Source organism: Petromyzon marinus, chromosome 69 (assembly GCF_048934315.1).
Source record: "Petromyzon marinus isolate PM22_M1 ecotype Great Lakes invasive population chromosome 69, UKy_Petmar_22M1.pri1.0, whole genome shotgun sequence".
NCBI lineage: Eukaryota > Metazoa > Chordata > Hyperoartia > Petromyzontiformes > Petromyzontidae > Petromyzon > Petromyzon marinus.
In genome coordinates, this window is record NC_133735.1 from 5,881,192 (window position 1) to 5,899,378 (window position 18,187).

An 18,187-nucleotide genomic window follows, 5' to 3' on the forward strand; every position below is an offset into this window, starting at 1 on the left:
ACTATACACTACACTACTATACACTATACACTACGCTACTATACACTACAATACTATACACTACACTACTATACACTATACACTACACTACTATACACTACACTACTATTTACTATACACTACACTATACATAACACTATACACTACACTACTATACACTACACTATACACTACACTACTATACACTACAATACTATACACTACACTACTATACACTATGCACTACACTACTATACACTACACTATACACTACACTACTATATACTATACACTACACTATACATAACACTATACACTACTATACACTACACTATACACTACACTGTAGTGACTATTAACTTCGCTTCACACAGCGGGGACCGAATCACAGCCGCGGCCACCCTCATCACCACCTTGCAGCCGCGGAGGGATACGACAAAGACAAAGGTCCCCCGTGTAGCCTCTAGCACGGCTGTAGGGGCAAGTGCTGTGAGTAGCAGCAGCAGTGCCTATAGACACATAAAGGTCCCCCGTGTAGCCTCTAGCAGGGTGTAGGGGCAAGTGCTGTGAGTAGCAGCAGCAGTGCCCTATAGACACACAGACAAAGGTCCCCCGTGTAGCCTCTAACAGGGCTGTAGGGGCAAGTGCTGTGAGTAGCAGCAGCAGTGCCTATAGACACATAAAGGTCCCCCGTGTAGCCTCTAGCAGGGTGTAGGGGCAAGTGCTGTTAGTAGCAGCAGCAGTGCTCTATAGACACAGACAAAGTTCCCCGTGTAGCCTCTAACAGGGTTGTAGGGGCAAGTGCTGTGAGTAGCGAGTAGGAGCAGCACCTATGAAGGCTACCGGCCACTGTTGGCACACGATGTGACGGTGACGTCACCACGGCGCCTGTGCCAGGCTAGGTGCAGGAGGAGGTCACGTGACAGACCCAGCATGTGCCATGGGTTGACTACTGTGCCAGGCTAGGTGCAGGAGGAGGTCACGGGACAGACCCTGCAGGTGCCATGGGTTGACTGCTGTGCCAGGCTAGGTGCAGGAGGAGGTCTCGGGAAGGAACCAGCATGTGCCATGGGTTGACTACTGTGCCAGGCTAGGTGCAGGAGGAGGTCACGTGACAGACCCAGCAGGTGCCATGGGTTGACTGCTGTGCCAGGCTAGGTGCAGGAGGAGGTCACGTGACAGACCCAGCAGGTGCCATGGGTTGACTGCTGTACCAGGCTATGTGCAGGAGGTCACGGGACAGACCCAGCAGGTGCCGTGGGTTGACTGCTGTACCAGGCTAGGTGCAGGAGGAGGAGGTCACGGGACAGACCCAGCAGGTGCCGTGGGTTGTCTGCTGTACCAGGCTAGGTGCATGAGGAGGAGGTCACAGGACAGACCCAGCAGGTGCCATGGGTTGACTTCTGTGCCAGGCTAGGTACAGGAGGAGGTCATGGGACAGACCCTGCAGGTGCCATGAGTTGCACCACCAGCTGGACCCGCCCTGCCTCACTGTGCCAACTTTTGCTGTATTTTAACCGCCCGGTCGCCCGCTCGTTGTTGTGAGCGTCGCTCCGCTGCCCTCCGTTGTTGTTGGAGGGCGACTGCCTCTAACTGCCCAGTAGTGTCATTCAGGAGCCTCCTCCTCCACAGAAGCCGATCTTGACACAGCTAGTACCGGTCATCGGCAAGTCTACTCGGCTCCACATCCTCCTGTACCACATCAGCTCCATCTCTTCTCTAGCCCGTGCCACTCACTCACTCACTCACACCCACTCACTAACTCATCCACCCACTCACTCACCTACTCATTCACTCACCCACTCAATCACTCATCCACTCACTCATCCACTCACTCATCCACTCATCACTCACTCACCCACTCACTAACTCATCCACTCACTCACTCACTCATCCACTCACTCATTCATCCACTCACTCACCCACTCACTCACACGCTCACTCATCCCCTTACTCACCCACTCATTCATCCACTCGCTTACCTACTCACTCACTCATCCACTCACCCACTCATTCATTCATCCACTTACTCACTCATTCATTGATCCACTCACTTATCCACTCATCACTCACTCACCCACTCACTAACTCATCCACTCACTCACTCACTCATCCACTAACTCATTCATCCACTCTCTTACCCACTCACCACTCACTCATCCACTCACTCATTCATCCACTTACTCACCCACTCATTCATCCCCTCACCCACTCACTCATCCACTCTCCCGCTCATCCACCCACTCACCCATCCACTCACGCATCCACTCACTCACCCACCCACTCACTAAGTAACCCATCCGGCTGAACGCAAAGCTGTTTATGCATGAGGTGGTCTGGCCATGCGGACTACATGACCCAGCCACCATCTGCCCCTCTCCCACAACGCGGAGGAGAAGAAGAGAGAGGGGAAAAAAGTTCCGGCTCCGGTGGTGGGGGGAGGGGTGGGAGGGGGGGTGGGAGGAGCTTGAGAAGGTGGGGGAGGGGCGTAAGAGGGGTGGGAGCTGCGTGAGATGGGGGGGTAGGGAGGGTAGGTGGGTCTGAGAGCGGTGGGAGGGGCGTGATTGGGGGTATGGGAGGGGCGTGAGAGAGGTGTGGGAGGGGCTTGAGAGGGTGTGTGAAGGGGCGGGTCGGGGGTGGGAGGGGCGTGAGTGAGAGAGGGGTGTGGGAGGGGCGTGAGAGGGGGTGTGAAAGGGGGGGGGGTCGGGGTGGGAGGGGCGTGAGTGAGAGAGGGGTGTGGGAGGGGCGTGAGTGTGTGAGTGAGAGTGAGGGATGTGGGAGGGGTATGTGGGAGGGGCATGAGAGAGGGGTGAGACGGATGGGAGGGGCGTGAGACAGGGGTGGGAGGGGCGTGAGCGAGAGAGGGGTGGGAGGGGCGTGCGTGGGTGTGTGAAAGAGATGGGTGTGTGGGAGGGGCGTGTTGTTGTTGTGAGGGATGTGGGAGGGGCGTGGGAGAGCGGTGTGGGAGGGGGATGAGGGGGTGGGTGAGACGGATGGGAGGGGCGTGAGAGCGGTGTGGGAGGGGCGTGAGAGGGGGTGTGAAAGGGGGGGGGGTGGGAGGGGGAGGGGCGTGAGAGGGGTGTGTGGGAGGGGCTTGAGTGAGAGGTGTGGGAGGGGCGTGAGATGGGGTTGTGAGTAAGGGGCGGGAGTGAGAGGGGTGTGTGGGAGGGGCGTGAGTGAGTGAGAGGGGTGTGTGGGAGGGGCGTGACTTTGTGAGTGAGTGTGAAGGATGTGGGAGGGGCGTGAGAGGGTGTGTGGGAGGGGCGTGACTGTGAGGGATGTGGGAGGGGAATGAGGGGGTGTGTGGGAGGGGCGTGACTTTGTGAGTGAGTGTGAGGGATGTGGGAGGGGCGTGGAGGGGTGTGTGGGAGGGGCGTGTCTGTGTGAGTTAGTGTGAGGGATGTGGGAGGGGCGTGATAGGGGTGTGTGGGAGGGGCGTTACTGTGAGTGTGAAGGATGTGGGAGGGGCATGAGAGGGGTGTGTGGGAGGGGCGTGACTGTGTGAGTGAGTGTAGGGATGTGGGAGGGGCGTTAAAGGGGTGTGTGGGAGGGGGCGTGACTGTGTGAGTGAGTGTGAGAGATGTGGGAGGGGCGTGAGAGGGGTGTGTGGGAGGGGTGTGACTGTGGGAGTTAGTGTGAGGGATGTGGGAGGGGCGTGAGAAGGGTGTGTGGGAGGGGGCGTGACTGTGTGAGTGAGTGTGAGGGATGTGGGAGGGGCGTTAGAGGGGTGTGTGGGAGGGGGCGTGCCTGTGTGAGTGAGTGTGAGGGATGTGGGAGGGGCGTGAGAGGGGTGTGTGGGAGGGGGCGTGACTGTGTGAGTGAGTGATGTGGGAGGAGCGTGAGAGGGGTGTGTGGGAGGGGGCGTGACTGTGTGAGTGAGTGATGTGGGAGGGGCGTGAGAGGGGTGTGTGGGAGGGGGCGTGAGAGGGGTGTGTGGGAGGGGGCGTGACTGTGTGAGAGAGTGATGTGGGAGGGGCGTGAGAGGGGTGTGTGGGAGGGGGCGTGACTGTGTGAGTGAGTGATGTGGGAGGGGCGTGAGAGGGGCGTGTGGGAGGGGGCGTGACTGTGTGAGTGGGTGATGTGGGAGGGGCGTGAGAGGGGCGTGTGGGAGGGGGCGTGACTGTGTGAGTGAGTGTTCGGGATGGCACAAGCGTCGTGGTGACGTCACCGCCGCTTAGTGGCGAATGGCGGTTGTTGTTGTTGTTGTGAGGAGATGTGGGAGGGGCGTGAAAGTGGGGGAGGGGTGGTGGTGTGTGGGAGGGGCGTGAGTGCGTGAGTGACAGGCGGCGGCCGTGATGAGTTACTAGCCCCTCCCCCTTCCCAACCCCCCCCACCCCCACCACTTTGGCGGCTGTCGCGAGCAAGAGCAAAGAAAGGCGGCAAATGGCGACCGCGGCGGCAGCGTTGGGCGGCCCGAGGCTGTGAGGGGAATCTGAGGCGATTCGCACACCACCCCCCTCCCCGCACACACCGGAACCACCGCGCAATCCGCCGCCATCCCGTGGATATCTTTCGGCGCCTTCGTCCCCAGTTCGTCCGGGTGACTTCTTCTTCGTCGCGGGGCAGAGATGAGCGGCGGGACGCCCTATCTGGGCAGTAAGATCAGCCTCATCTCGAAGGCGGAGATTCGTTACGAGGGAATCCTCTACACCATCGACACTGAGAATTCCACCATTGCGCTCGCTAAAGGTGCGTTGAGGCGGTGGGTGGTGGTGGAGAGAATGTTTGTTGTTACTTCTTTATGGCGAAAGATGCAGAGAGTGAGGAGGAGGTGTGAGGTGTGAGGCGATTCGCGCGGTCACGAACGCTTTTAAAATCAAGATTGAAAAAAAAATTGTTTTGGTTTAAAAAATAAATAAAATATTTTTCCCAACGTCTTTTAATAAATAAGCCCCCCGCCCCCCCCAAAAAAATAATGTTAAAGGATTAAATTCGCGGGCTTTTTGTTTGTTGTTGTTGTTGGCGTTGCGTAGCGTAACGATGAACGGCGTTGGCGAATGTTATTACGTCCTTTTGTGCGCGGGAAAACAAAAAGACAAGTAATTGTCATTAAAATGTTTTATAATTTAGTGGCGTTTTGTTGGGGGTGGTTTGTCGCGCCCTCGTAGCGTCACTAAATAATAAGAAAAAGGCATTAAATCGTGTTGGCGAACGTTTTATTTTTTTTTACCTACGTGACTTTACCCAATTAGAACCAAAGAGTGTGGATCCTTGCAGTGACGAAAGCTTCAAATCTAGAATGTTAACGTCTCTTTATGTAAATAGTTTTTTTTTATTTTGTCATTTAAATGTGTTGTTTAGTTGCGGTTAGCGCTTGCGCTCAACGTCACTAAATAAGAAAAAAATAAATCCCCCCCCCTCTCTCCTTTTGTTTTAAACGCTTTACTCTTTTGTCGTTGCAAATATATATTTTTTAAATGCGATCGCTATTATATTTTAAAGTCGTTCATTATTTTTTTAAAAGTTTTCTTTTCTTTCGTCGAGAGCAAAAAATTTTTTTTACAAAAAATCCCGCGACCGCTGAGGCCTTCCACGACGCTTAAAAAAAAATTACCTTAAAGCATTTAAAATAAATAATCTCGCGGGCGTTTTATAGTCGCTGGCCCCCAGTTGTAATAACGTCAAATTTGTTGTTTAAACGTTCGCCGCTGCATTTATTTCCCTTTTTTTGTTGTTCATTTAAACAAAAAACGTTGCGAACGCGACGAGACAAAAGCCGAGTGGGACTCGCTTTAGTAGGCCCTCGGCCTCATCCTGCCGCTTGCCTGACGAATCCCACCGTCCGTAGGCCCGCGCCGCTTAAAATCTCACCCGGCTTTTAACGTTTCCTTATATAATCGTTTTTGTTTAACACTGACGTTTTTTAAAAAAAAATTCACTTTGTAAGGGACACGCAGCAGTTGTTGTTGTCGTTGCAGTTGTTGACAGACGTGTGTTGAGTTTTGTCATTTTGAAACCATCCGTTGATGCGAATCCCTAAGCAGGTTTCAATGGTAGATTTAAAGCTTTCGTGACTGCTAGGATCCATACTCTTTGGTCTCTATTGGGTAACTTTACCCAATAGAACCAAAGAGTACAGGTTCCAATGGCCTTCACATCAAGCAGTGGATAGACCACGGCGCTGTGGTTGACGCAGGTTCCAATGGCCTTCACATCCAGCAGTGGATAGACCACGACGCTGTGGTTGACGCAGGTTCAATGGCCTTCACATCTAGCAGTGGATAGACCACGACGCTGTGGTTGACGCAGGTTCAATGGCCTTCACATCTAGCAGTGGATTGACCACGACGCTGGTTGATGCAGGTTCAACGGCCTTCACATCCAGCAGCGGATAGACCACGGCGCTGTGGTTGACGCAGGTTCCAACGGCCTTCACATCTAGCAGTGGATAGACCACGGCACTGGTGGCGATGGTGTGGATCCCACGGCCTTAACATCGTGTGAAGGCCGTGGCGGTCCACATTGTGCGGGCTACTCGCTGACGGCACTTGCCCCAACAGCCCGTTGAGGCTACACGGGGGATCTTTGTGTTCTTTTGGTGGTCGTGGTCGCGATGGTGGTAAGTTAGTGGCGGTAATGAACTTGTTTGCGTGTTGTTGGTTGGACTTCTTTCGCACCACCGTGCGTAGCCAACCGCGCAAACCATCGGGGGTGCGGGGGAATGGCAACAAACTATATGGGTCTCTGTGTGAGCAAGTCTACGGGTCTCTACTGTGTGTGAGTAGTCTGTGGGTCTCTACTGTGTGAGTAGTCTACGGGTCTCTACTGTGTGTGAGTAGTCTATGGGTCTCTACTGTGTGTGAGTAGTCTATGGGTCTCTACTGTGTGAGCAAGTCTACGGGTCTCTACTGTGTGTGAGTAGTCTGTGGGTCTTTACTGTGTGAGTAGTCTATGGGTCTCTACTGTGTGAGTAATCTGTGGGTCTCTACTGTGTGAGTAGTCTGTGCGTCTCTACTGTGTGAGTAGTCTGGGTCTTTACTGTGTGAGTAGTCTGTGGGTCTCTACTGTGTGAGTAGTCTGTGGGTCTCTACTGTGTGAGTAGTCTGTGGGTCTCTACTGTGTGAGTAGTCTGTGGGTCTCTAATGTGTGAGTAGTCTGTGGGTCTCTACTGTGTGAGTAGTCTCTGGGTCTCTACTGTGTGAGTAGTCTGTGGGTCTCTACTGTGTGAGTAGTCTGTGGGTCTCTACTGTGTGAGTAGTCTGTGGGTCTCTACTGTGTGAGTAGTCTGTGGATCTCTGTGTGAGCAAGTCTACGGGTCTCTACTGTGTGTGAGTAGTCTGTGGGTCTCTACTGTGTGAGTAGTCTATGGGTCTCTACTGTGTGAGTAGTCTATGGGTCTCTACTGTGTGAGTAGTCTATGGGTCTCTACTGTGTGAGTAGTCTATGGGTCTCTACTGTGTGAGTAGTCTGTGGGTCTCTACTGTGTGAGCAAGTCTATGGGTCTCTACTGTGTGAGTATTCTGTGGGTCTCTACTGTGTGAGTAGTCTATGGGTCTCTACTGTGTGAGTAGTCTGTGGGTCTCTACTGTGTGAGTAGTCTGTGGGTCTCTACTGTGTGAGTAGTCTGTGGGTCTCTACTGTGTGAGTAGTCTGTGGGTCTCTACTGTGTGAGTAGTCTGTGGGTCTCTACTGTGTGAGTAGTCTGTGGGTCTCTACTGTGTGAGTAGTCTGTGGGTCTCTAATGTGTGAGTAGTCTGTGGGTCTCTACTGTGTGAGTAGTCTCTGGGTCTCTACTGTGTGAGTAGTCTGTGGGTCTCTACTGTGTGAGTAGTCTGTGGGTTTCTATTGTGTGTGAGTAGTCTGTGGGTCTCTACTGTGTGAGTAGTCTGTGGGTCTCTACTGTGTGAGTAGTCTGTGGGTCTCTACTGTGTGAGTAGTCTGTGGGTCTCTACTGTGTGAGTAGTCTGTGGGTCTCTACTGTGTGAGTAGTCTGTGGGTCTCTACTGTGTGAGTAGTCTGTGGGTCTCTACTGTGTGAGTATTCTGTGGGTCTCTACTATGTGAGTAGTCTGTGGGTCTCTACTGTGTGACCAGTCTGTGGGTCTCTACTGTGTGAGTAGTCTGTGGGTCTCTACTGTGTGAGTAGTCTGTGGGTCTCTACTGTGTGAGTAGTCTGTGGGTCTCTACTGTGTGAGTAGTCTATGGGTCTCTACTGTGTGAGCAAGTCTGTGGGTCTCTACTGTGTGAGTAGTCTATGGGTCTCTACTGTGTGAGTAGTCTATGGGTCTCTACTGTGTGAGTAGTCTGTGGGTCTCTACTGTGTGAGTAGTCTATGGGTCTCTACTGTGTGAGTAGTCTATGGGTCTCTACTGTGTGAGTAGTATGTGGGTCTCTACTGTGTGAGTAGTCTGTGGGTCTCTACTGTGTGAGTAGTCTGTGGGTCTCTACTGTGTGAGTAGTCTGTGGGTCTCTACTGTGTGAGTAGTCTGGGTCTCTACTGTGTGAGTAGTCTGTGGGTCTCTACTGTGTGAGTAGTCTGTGGGTCTCTACTGTGTGAGTAGTCTGTCGGTCTCTACTGTGTGAGTAGTCTGTGGGTCTCTACTGTGTGAGTAGTCTGTGGGTCTCTGCTGTGTGTGTGTAGTCTGTGGGTCTCTACTGTGTGAGTAGTCTATGGGTCTCTACTGTGTGAGTAGTCTATGGGTCTCTACTGTGTGAGCAGTCTGTGGGTCTCTACTGTGTGAGTAGTCTGTGGGTCTCTACTGTGTGAGTAGTCTATGGGTCTCTGCTGCGTGAGTAGTCTGTGGGTCTCTACTGTGTGAGTAGTCTATGGGTCTCTACTGCGTGAGTAGTCTGTGGGTCTCTATTGTTTGAGTAGTCTGTGGATCTCTATTGTGTGAGTAGTCTATGGGTCTCTACTGTGTGAGTAGGCTATGGGTCTCTACTGTGTGAGCAAGTCTATGGGTCTCTACTGTGTGAGTAGTCTGTGGGTCTCTACTGTGTGAGTAGTCTATGGGTCTCTGTGTGAGTAGTCTGTGGGTCTCTACTATGTGAGTAGTCTGTGGGTCTCTACTGTGTGAGTAGTCTGGGTCTTTACTGTGTGAGTAGTCTGTGGGTCTCTACTGTGTGAGTAGTCTGTGGGTCTCTACTGTGTGAGTAGTCTGTGGGTCTCTACTGTGTGAGTAGTCTGTGGGTCTCTAATGTGTGAGTAGTCTGTGGGTCTCTACTGTGTGAGTAGTCTCTGGGTCTCTACTGTGTGAGTAGTCTGTGGGTCTCTACTGTGTGAGTAGTCTGTGGGTCTCTACTGTGTGAGTAGTCTGTGGGTCTCTACTGTGTGTGAGTAGTCTGTGGGTCTCTACTGTGTGTGAGTAGTCTATGGGTCTCTACTGTGTGAGTAGTCTGTGGGTCTCTGTGTGAGCAAGTCTACGGGTCTCTACAGTGTGTGAGCAAGTCTGTGGGTCTCTACTGTGTGAGCAAGTCTGTGGGTCTCTACTGTGTGAGCAAGTCTATGGGTCTCTACTGTGTGAGTAGTCTATGGGTCTCTACTGTGTGAGTAGTCTGTGGGTCTCTACTGTGTGAGTAGTCTATGGGTCTCTACTGTGTGAGTAGTCTATGGGTCTCTACTGTGTGAGTAGTCTATGGGTCTCTACTGTGTGAGTAGTCTATGGGTCTCTACTGTGTGAGTAGTCTATGGGTCTCTACTGTGTGAGTAGTCTGTGGGTCTCTACTGTGTGAGCAAGTCTATGGGTCTCTACTGTGTGAGTATTCTGTGGGTCTCTACTGTGTGAGTAGTCTATGGGTCTCTACTGTGTGAGTAGTCTGTGGGTCTCTACTGTGTGAGTAGTCTGTGGGTCTCTACTGTGTGAGTAGTCTGTGGGTCTCTACTGTGTGAGTAGTCTGTGGGTCTCTACTGTGTGAGTAGTCTGTGGGTCTCTACTGTGTGAGTAGTCTGTGGGTCTCTACTGTGTGAGTAGTCTGTGGGTCTCTAATGTGTGAGTAGTCTGTGGGTCTCTACTGTGTGAGTAGTCTCTGGGTCTCTACTGTGTGAGTAGTCTGTGGGTCTCTACTGTGTGAGTAGTCTGTGGGTCTCTACTGTGTGAGTAGTCTGGGTCTCTACTGTGTGAGTAGTCTGTGGGTCTCTACTGTGTGAGTAGTCTGTGGGTCTCTACTGTGTGAGTAGTCTGTCGGTCTCTACTGTGTGAGTAGTCTGTGGGTCTCTACTGTGTGAGTAGTCTGTGGGTCTCTGCTGTGTGTGTGTAGTCTGTGGGTCTCTACTGTGTGAGTAGTCTATGGGTCTCTACTGTGTGAGTAGTCTATGGGTCTCTACTGTGTGAGCAGTCTGTGGGTCTCTACTGTGTGAGTAGTCTGTGGGTCTCTACTGTGTGAGTAGTCTATGGGTCTCTGCTGCGTGAGTAGTCTGTGGGTCTCTACTGTGTGAGTAGTCTATGGGTCTCTACTGCGTGAGTAGTCTGTGGGTCTCTATTGTTTGAGTAGTCTGTGGATCTCTATTGTGTGAGTAGTCTATGGGTCTCTACTGTGTGAGTAGGCTATGGGTCTCTACTGTGTGAGCAAGTCTATGGGTCTCTACTGTGTGAGTAGTCTGTGGGTCTCTACTGTGTGAGTAGTCTATGGGTCTCTGTGTGAGTAGTCTGTGGGTCTCTACTATGTGAGTAGTCTGTGGGTCTCTACTGTGTGAGTAGTCTGGGTCTTTACTGTGTGAGTAGTCTGTGGGTCTCTACTGTGTGAGTAGTCTGTGGGTCTCTACTGTGTGAGTAGTCTGTGGGTCTCTACTGTGTGAGTAGTCTGTGGGTCTCTAATGTGTGAGTAGTCTGTGGGTCTCTACTGTGTGAGTAGTCTCTGGGTCTCTACTGTGTGAGTAGTCTGTGGGTCTCTACTGTGTGAGTAGTCTGTGGGTCTCTACTGTGTGAGTAGTCTGTGGGTCTCTACTGTGTGTGAGTAGTCTGTGGGTCTCTACTGTGTGTGAGTAGTCTATGGGTCTCTACTGTGAGAGTAGTCTGTGGGTCTCTGTGTGAGCAAGTCTACGGGTCTCTACAGTGTGTGAGCAAGTCTGTGGGTCTCTACTGTGTGAGCAAGTCTGTGGGTCTCTACTGTGTGAGCAAGTCTATGGGTCTCTACTGTGTGAGTAGTCTATGGGTCTCTACTGTGTGAGTAGTCTGTGGGTCTCTACTGTGTGAGTAGTCTATGGGTCTCTACTGTGTGAGTAGTCTATGGGTCTCTACTGTGTGAGTAGTCTATGGGTCTCTACTGTGTGAGTAGTCTATGGGTCTCTACTGTGTGAGTAGTCTATGGGTCTCTACTGTGTGAGTAGTCTGTGGGTCTCTACTGTGTGAGCAAGTCTATGGGTCTCTACTGTGTGAGTATTCTGTGGGTCTCTACTGTGTGAGTAGTCTATGGGTCTCTACTGTGTGAGTAGTCTGTGGGTCTCTACTGTGTGAGTAGTCTGTGGGTCTCTACTGTGTGAGTAGTCTGTGGGTCTCTACTGTGTGAGTAGTCTGTGGGTCTCTACTGTGTGAGTAGTCTGTGGGTCTCTACTGTGTGAGTAGTCTGTGGGTCTCTACTGTGTGAGTAGTCTGTGGGTCTCTAATGTGTGAGTAGTCTGTGGGTCTCTACTGTGTGAGTAGTCTCTGGGTCTCTACTGTGTGAGTAGTCTGTGGGTCTCTACTGTGTGAGTAGTCTGTGGGTTTCTATTGTGTGTGAGTAGTCTGTGGGTCTCTACTGTGTGAGTAGTCTGTGGGTCTCTACTGTGTGAGTAGTCTGTGGGTCTCTACTGTGTGAGTAGTCTGTGGGTCTCTACTGTGTGAGTAGTCTGTGGGTCTCTACTGTGTGAGTAGTCTGTGGGTCTCTACTGTGTGAGTAGTCTGTGGGTCTCTACTGTGTGATTAGTCTGTGGGTCTCTACTGTGTGAGTATTCTGTGGGTCTCTACTATGTGAGTAGTCTGTGGGTCTCTACTGTGTGACCAGTCTGTGGGTCTCTACTGTGTGAGTAGTCTGTGGGTCTCTACTGTGTGAGTAGTCTGTGGGTCTCTACTGTGTGAGTAGTCTGTGGGTCTCTACTGTGTGAGTAGTCTATGGGTCTCTACTGTGTGAGTAGTCTATGGGTCTCTACTGTGTGAGTAGTCTGTGGGTCTCTACTGTGTGAGTAGTCTATGGGTCTCTACTGTGTGAGTAGTCTATGGGTCTCTACTGTGTGAGTAGTATGTGGGTCTCTACTGTGTGAGTAGTCTGTGGGTCTCTACTGTGTGAGTAGTCTGTGGGTCTCTACTGTGTGAGTAGTCTGTGGGTCTCTACTGTGTGAGTAGTCTGTGGGTCTCTACTGTGTGAGTAGTCTGTGGGTCTCTACTGTGTGAGTAGTCTATGGGTCTCTACTGTGTGAGTAGTCTATGGGTCTCTACTGTGTGAGTAGTCTGTGGGTCTCTACTGTGTGAGTAGTCTATGGGTCTCTACTGTGTGAGTAGTCTATGGGTCTCTACTGTGTGAGTAGTATGTGGGTCTCTACTGTGTGAGTAGTCTGTGGGTCTCTACTGTGTGAGTAGTCTGTGGGTCTCTACTGTGTGAGTAGTCTGTGGGTCTCTACTGTGTGAGTAGTCTGTGGGTCTCTACTGTGTGAGTAGTCTGTGGGTCTCTACTGTGTGAGTAGTCTGTCGGTCTCTACTGTGTGAGTAGTCTGTCGGTCTCTACTGTGTGAGTAGTCTGTGGGTCTCTACTGTGTGAGTAGTCTGTGGGTCTCTGCTGTGTGTGTGTAGTCTGTGGGTCTCTACTGTGTGAGTAGTCTATGGGTCTCTACTGTGTGAGTAGTCTATGGGTCTCTACTGTGTGAGCAGTCTGTGGGTCTCTACTGTGTGAGTAGTCTGTGGGTCTCTACTGTGTGAGTAGTCTATGGGTCTCTGCTGCGTGAGTAGTCTGTGGGTCTCTACTGTGTGAGTAGTCTATGGGTCTCTACTGCGTGAGTAGTCTGTGGGTCTCTATTGTTTGAGTAGTCTGTGGATCTCTATTGTGTGAGTAGTCTATGGGTCTCTACTGTGTGAGTAGGCTATGGGTCTCTACTGTGTGAGCAAGTCTATGGGTCTCTACTGTGTGAGTAGTCTGTGGGTCTCTACTGTGTGAGTAGTCTATGGGTCTCTGTGTGAGTAGTCTGTGGGTCTCTACTATGTGAGTAGTCTGTGGGTCTCTACTGTGTGAGTAGTCTATGGGTCTCTACTGTGTGAGTAGTCTATGGGTCTCTACTGTGTGAGTAGTCTATGGGTCTCTACTGTGTGAGTAGTCTATGGGTCTCTACTGTCTGAGTAGTCTATGGGTCTCTGTGTGAGCAAGTCTGTGGGTCTCTACTGTGTGTGAGTAGTCTGTGGGTCTCTGCTGTGTGAGTAGTCTGTGGGTCTCTGCTGTGTGAGTAGTCTGTGGGTGTTTACCGTGTGAGTAGTCTGTGGGTCTCCACTATGTGAGTAGTCTGTGGGTCTCTACTGTGTGAGTAGGCTATGGGTCTCTACTGTGTGAGCAAGTCTATGGGTCTCTACTGTGTGAGTAGTCTGTGGTCTCTACTGTGTGAATAGTCTATGGGTCTTTACTGTGTGAGTAGTCTGTGCGTCTCTACTGTGTGTGAGTAGTCTATGGGTCTCTACTGTGTGTGAGTAGTCTATGGGTCTCTACTGTGTGAGTAGTCTATGGGTCTCTACTGTGTGTGAGTAGTCTGTGGGTCTCTACTGTGTGAGTAGTCTATGGGTCTCTACTGTGTGAGTAGTCTATGGGTCTCTACTGTGTGTGAGTAGTCTATGGGTCTCTACTGTGTGTGAGTAGTCTATGGGTCTCTGTGAGCAAGTCTATGGGTCTCTACTGTGTGTGAGTAGTCTGTGGGTCTCTACTGTGTGAGTAGTCTGTGGGTCTCTACTGTGTGAGCAAGTCTATGGGTCTCTGTGTGGTGAGTCTGTTGGTCTGTGGTGAGTCTATGGGTCTCTGTGTGGCGAGTCTATGGGTCTGTGGTGAGTCTATGGGTCTGTGGTGAGTCTGTGGGTCTGTGGTGAGTCTATGGGTCTGTGGTGAGTCTGTGGGTCTCTGTGTGGTGAGTCTATGGGTCTCTGTGTAAGTAGTCTTTGGGTCGCTGTGTGAGTAGTCTTTGGGTCTCTGTGAGTAGTCTATGCGTCTCTTTAGTAGTCTGTGGGTCTCTTTATGATGAGTTTCTGGGACTCTTGAGTAGTCTCTGGGTCTGTGTGAGTCGTATCTGGGTCTGCGTGAGTCGTCACGGGATCTGTGTGAGTCGTCACTGGGTCTGCATAGTAGACTAGAGGAGCGACGCTCACAACGAACGGAGCGCCGGGCGGATACCACACAGCGAGGGGGCACAGCTGATGCATCTGGTAGTCATTTTAATCGGTCAACCCATGGCACCTGGGCCTGTCCCTGTGACCTCCTGCACCTAGCCTGGCACAGCAGTCAACACATGGCACCTGGGCCTGTCCCCGTGCCCACCTGCACCTCGCCTGGCACAGCAGTCAACACATGGCACCTGGGCCTGTCCCTGTGACCTCCTGCACCTAGCCTGGCACAGCAGTCAACCCATGGCACCTGGGCCTGTCCCCGTTACCTCCTGCACCTAGCCTGGCACAGAAGTGAACCCATGGCACCTGGGCCTGTCCCCGTTACCTCCTGCACCTAGCCTGGCACAGAAGTGAACCCATGGCACTTGGGCCTGTCCCGTGACCTCCTCCTGCACCTAGCCTGGCACAGAAGTGAACCCATGGCACTTGGGCCTGTCCCCGTGACCTCTTGCACCTAGCCTGGCACAGAAGTGAACCCATGGCACTTGGGCCTGTCCCGTGACCTCCTCCTGCACCTAGCCTGGCACAGAAGTGAACCCATGGCACTTGGGCCTGTCCCCGTGACGTCCTGCACCTAGCCTGGCACAGAAGTGAACCCATGGCACCTGGGCCTGTCCCCGTGACCTCCTGCACCTAGCCTGGCACAGCAGTCAACCCATGGCACCTGGGCCCGTCCCGTGACCTCCTGCACCTAGCCTGGCACAGAAGTGAACCCATGGCACCTGGGCGTGTCCCCGTGACCTCCTGCACCTAGCCTGGCACAGCAGTCAACCCATGGCACCTGGGCCCGTCCCGTGACCTGCCAGCAGGTGTTCGACGCTTTGCGTGGCCTTCACGTGCACCTAGCCTGGCGCAAGCGCCAGGGAGGTGGGGTGGGGGGCGACGTCGCCTTGTGGCCCTTTCCCCCGCGTCACCTCGTCACCGTCTCTCTGTCTCGGCTTCACCTCGTCACCGTCTCCTGTTCACCTCGTCCACCGCGTCTCTGCTTCACCTCGTCACTGTCTCGGCTTCACCTCGTCACTGTCTCTCTGTCTCCGCTTCACCTCGTCACCGTCTCTCTGTCTCCCGTTCACCTCGTCACCGCGTCTCTGCTTCACCTCGTCACTGTCTCGGCTTCACCTCGTCACCGTCTCTCTGTCTCGGCTTCACCTCGTCACTGTCTCCGCTTCACCTCGTCACTGTCTCTGTCTTGGGTTCACCTCGTCACTGTCTCCTGTTCACCTCGTCCACCGCGTCTCTGCTTCACCTCGTCACTGTCTCTCTGTCTCCGCGTCACCTCGTCACTGTCTCTTTGTCTCCGCTTCACCTCGTCACCGCGTCTCCGCTTCACCTCGTCACTGCCTCGGCTTCACCTCGTCACCGCGTCCCCGTGGTTGGGTCTCGCGGGGGACTGATGGCCGTCCGTTGTTTTTCTCCCGCGCTCACACTCACACACACTCACTCACACACACTCACACACACACTCACACACACTCACTCACACACACTCACTCACACACACACTCTCACACACTCACACACACTCACACACACTCACACACACTCACACTCACACACACTCACACACACTCACACACACTCACACACTCTCACACACACTCACTCACACACACTCTCACACACTCACTCACACTCACACACTCACACACACACTCACACACTCACTCACACACTCACTCACACACACACTCACACACACTCACACACACACTCACACACACTCACACACTCACAAACACACACTCACACACTCACTCACTCACACACTCACTCACACACTCACTCACACACACACTCACACACACACTCACTCACACACTCACTCACACACTCACACTCTCACACTTTCACACACACACACACTGACACACACACTCACACACGCTCACACACACTCACACACACTCACACACTCTCACACACTCTCACACACACACATACACTCTCACACTCTCACACACTCACACACACTCACACACACTCACACACACTCACACACTCACACACACACACACACTCTCACACTCTCACACTCACACACACTCACACACACTCACACACACTCACACTCTCACACACTCACTCACACACTCACACACTCACACACTCAAACACACACTCACACTCACTCACACACTGACACACATACACACTCACACACACTCTCACACACTCTCACACACACTCACACACACTCACACACACTCACTCACACACACACACTCACTCACACACGCTCACACACACACACTCACACACTCACACACACACTCACACACACTCACACACTCACTCACGCTCACACTCACGCAGTGCGCTCCTTCGGCACGGAAGACCGCGCCTCCGAGCACCCGGTGGCCCCGCGCGATGAGGTCTACGAGTACATCATCTTCCGCGGCAGCGACATCAAGGACCTCATGGTGTGCGAGACGCCCAAGCCCCAGCGCTCACTGCCTCAGGACCCCGCCATCGTGCAGGTACGGAGTGGGAGGGGGGTGGTGGTGGGTCGTGGTGAGTGGGGTGGGTCGGGGGTGAGTGGTGGTGAGGCGGGGGTGAGTGGTGGTGAGGTGGGGTGAGGTGGGGGTGAGTGGTGAGTTGGGTGAGTAGTGGTGAGTGGGGTGAGTGGTGGTGGGGTGAGGTGGGGGTGAGTGGTGGTGAGTGGGGTGAGTCAGTGGTGAGTGGGGTGAGTGGTGGTGGGGTGAGGTGGGGGTGGGTGAGTGAGTGGGGTGAGGCAGGGGTGAGTGGGGTGGGTTGTGGTGAGGTGGGGTCAGTCGTGGTGAGGTGGGGTCAGTCGTGGTGAGGCTGGGTGAGTGGTGGTGAGGCTGGGTGAGTGGTGGTGAGGTGGGCCGCGTCGTATTGAGGTGGGGTGAGTGGTGGTGAGTCGTGGTGAGGTGTGGTGAGGTGTGGTGAGGTGTGGTGAGGTGTGGTGAGTCGGTGGTGAGGCTGGGTGAGTCGTGCGGTTATTGTTGTTCTTGTGGTTATTGTTGGTTGCTGCCACCTCGTCTCTGTCTCCACGTCAACTCGTCTCCACCTCGTCTGTCACCTCGTCTCCACCTCGTCTCCACCTCGTCTGTCACCTCGTCTCCACCTCGTCTGTCACCTCGTCTCCACCTCGTCTCCACCTCGTCTGTCACCTCGTCTCCACCTCGTCTCCACCTCGTCTCTGTCTCCACGTCACTTCGTCTCCACCTCATCTGTCACCTCGTCTCCACCTCGTCTCCACCTCATCTGTCACCTCGTCTGTCACCTCGTCTCCACCTCGTCTCCACCTCGTCTCCACCTCGTCTGTCACCTCGTCTCCACCTCGTCTCCACCTCGTCTCTGTCTCCACGTCACTTCGTCTCCACCTCGTCTCCACCTCGTCTCTGTCTCCACCTCGTCTCCACCTCGTCTCCACCTCGTCTCCACCTCGTCCCCCCCACAGTCGTCGCTGGGCTCTCTGCCGCCGCCGTCGCTGCCCGCCCCCACGTCGTCGTCGTCGTCGCAGCAGCAGCAGCAGGGGGGGGGAGGGGCGTCGCCCTACGGCCCCTACGGGGGCGGCCTGCTGCCCGCCTCCTACTCCGAGTTCGCTGGGCCCCAGGGGCTCGCCTCCACCGCCTCCACCGCCTCCACCGCCTCCGCCGCCTCCTACGGAGTTACCACGCCCACAGGTCCGGGGACCCCTCCGCCTACCCCCCCCAACCCCCTAACCCCCCTCCCCTACCCCACCTGACCCCCACTCTCCCCCTGACCCCCACTCTCCCCCTGACCCCCCCCACTAACCCCCCTCCCTACCCCCCCTCATCCCTCTGACCCCCACTCTCCCCCTGCCCCCCCAATCCCCCTGACCCCCACTCTCCCCCTGACCCCCACTCTCCCCCTGACCCCCACTAACCCCCCTCCCTACCCCCCCTCATCCCCCTGACCCCCACTCTCCCCCTGCCCCCCCAATCCCCCTGACCC

At 53.8% G+C, this 18,187-nt stretch overlaps 1 pseudogene; it reads left to right on the top strand.

Moving 5' to 3' along the window:
* The first annotated feature begins 4,294 nt into the window (after positions 1–4,294).
* LOC116957045 (protein LSM14 homolog A-like) overlaps positions 4,295–18,187 on the top strand; it is a 28,003-nt pseudogene continuing 14,110 nt past the window's right edge.